The sequence below is a fragment of the Alosa alosa genome, chromosome 4, assembly GCF_017589495.1.
Source record: "Alosa alosa isolate M-15738 ecotype Scorff River chromosome 4, AALO_Geno_1.1, whole genome shotgun sequence".
NCBI classification, from domain to species: domain Eukaryota; kingdom Metazoa; phylum Chordata; class Actinopteri; order Clupeiformes; family Clupeidae; genus Alosa; species Alosa alosa.
The window spans coordinates 21,944,739-21,947,238 of NC_063192.1; positions in this window are offsets into that span (position 1 = coordinate 21,944,739).

Below are 2,500 nucleotides of genomic sequence, written 5' to 3' on the forward strand. Positions count from 1 at the left end.
CTGTCTGCAATTAAAAGTGATAGCCTATATGAGCCTGGTAGCACCTATCTGAGTGGAATGTGTTTCAATCGGCATAGGCTACTGTGCTTCATGTAAATGCTTAGTTTAAGGCAGTGGTTCTCAAACTTTTTCTTTTATTCCCCACTTTGATCAAGGGGGGGCCTTTTCGAGCCCCACCTGTCCCTCACCGCTCTAAGAAAGTGGTAGGTCAAGCTTAAAATTGTCAAATGTATTGAAATAATGACAAGTTCTAAATATATCCTCTTCAGCAGAGTTAAAATATATATAACAATAAATAAATACATAATGTGCCATTGTAAATTAAACACACATAATTCTGTTTCCAACAACATATTAGGAAGCATAGGCCAATATTTTACAGCATTGTACAATATATTCAATGAAATACCAACATGCTGCATTAAATGGATCCATAATCCAGTCATACTGAGCACTGCTGGTTGGGAAATATTTTTTAAATAAACTTTGCAGGGATGTGATGTAGGCCTACTGTTTAATACATGGGATCACAAGAGTGGCTCCCGAAGCAGATGTTTCAGCGATTTCACTCAGATTCTCAAAGGCATACTGTTGCAATCGAGGCGCCTGTCCAATACCTAAAGTTTTTGGTGAATGCAGTAAACTTATCTGCTAGGTGAGGTAGGTGCTTGTCTTTGCCTTGTAACTGGAGATTTAACTCATTGCGCTTTCCAAATATATCGCTAAGGTAGGCCAACTTTAAGACATTTTCATTAGTGAACGTGCTTACAGATTCAAACATGCGCTCACGCTGCCTTGACACGAGCGCTTCCCTATGAATAACACAATGCGTCCATTGCGCGTCGGGTCCTACCTGGGCCTAGGCTACAGATCCCAAAAATCCCAAATTATTTTAATGTCTATGGCAAAATCACGGTTTAGTAACGCAGTAAGGCAGGCTGCTTGTAGGAAAGTAAAAGTAATCTAATTACTGTTTTTGCAATTGTAATTCCTTACTTTACTCATTACTTGAAAAAAGTTATTGGATTACAGTAACGCGTTACTTCTAACGCGTTACTGCCCATCACTGCTGAATGCATTACAACAGTTACTTCTAGAGTCTGGAAAAGATCTAGACCTAATAAGGCATGTTTCGGGAACATATTACAAGACGTGGGTCCTGATGCACACAGCATCTACATGTAGTGGCATGTGCAAGATGACCATAAAACGAACCATATGAGGCCAGAACAGATCAGAGGTGCGTTGAAATTAGCAAATATAGGCGGACGTTTGTCAACAGGTTTCTGTTTAGCTTGAGTTTTTGGCAAATGTTTGAGAACACTCTCAAACATGTTTGCCACACACTTTAGAAGTTCATAAAACTGAAGACCAGGAAATAACAGCTCAGTAATCAGGTAGAGAAGCATCAGGACATTCATGGTGCATACATGGTAAATTCTACCACGGTGACAAACACTTCCCTCACTTTACGGTGCTTGATATTGAGAGTAATGTTTTGCATTGCCAAGGCAATTTGTTGCCATGGTTTGCAATCCCTTTGTTTGAGTATAGTATATATTTCATGGTGTATGGGCTTTTTATGTAAAAACACACTTAATCAAATAATCTCCTTATTCTTACAAAATGTATGTATGTATGCTAACATATTCCGTCTGGATGCAGGGCAATATTTTACTCTGTGGAAAGGCCATAAGCAGGGAGACAGTAATCTATAAACACTGGAGCCTCGTCTTCCTGGCCATGTGCTTGCTAAAGATTGTGCCCTAATAGGAGCTTTGCACCCATATTGCATTGCTTTTTTAAAGACCAAATTCAAAAATAGCTCAGCTCACGGACATGGCATTTGTAAACAACATGTGTATTGGATCAACTGCAGCAAGTGCTGTTTCTTATCTTGTGCCACTGAAAGGCTGATTCATCATGGTCACAGGTAGAGCAATGGCCAAATATGGGTTTTACAGTAAGCATGGACCCCTCCTTAAATAGCACTGCCAAATTGCAATGCAGTCAGTGTGACATTCACAAAATCATTGCTGAACATTTACTTTGCGTGTACCTTTTGTGCATTTGGTGATAATTGGCAGGTAGATTCGAAGTAGGAAGTGTAAAGTGCTTTGAGTAATCTCTATTAAAATGGAAAGTGCTGTATAAATGCAGTCCATTAAATTTAGACAGACTTTATTTCAAAACTGGCTCGGGAATTAAAATGCTTTTTGCTTTACCTCTGCCTCTCTCTAGCCTCTGTTGAACCTTCGACTACTGCTCGGATCTAGGATTTTTCATCACAGTGACCACACGTGTATCTGAATAACAAACCATCTGACTGCTGTGAATGTGTGTGTGTGTGTCTGATTTCTCATAGATGTAAGTAAGGGATAATGTATTGTCCACCGATAATTATCAGAAAATAAGTCCTGACAGCGAGAACAGAACCCCAACGCACAGCAGATCTCCGAACGTTGGGAAGGCCCATTCACGTGAATGGAACTTTCTGCAG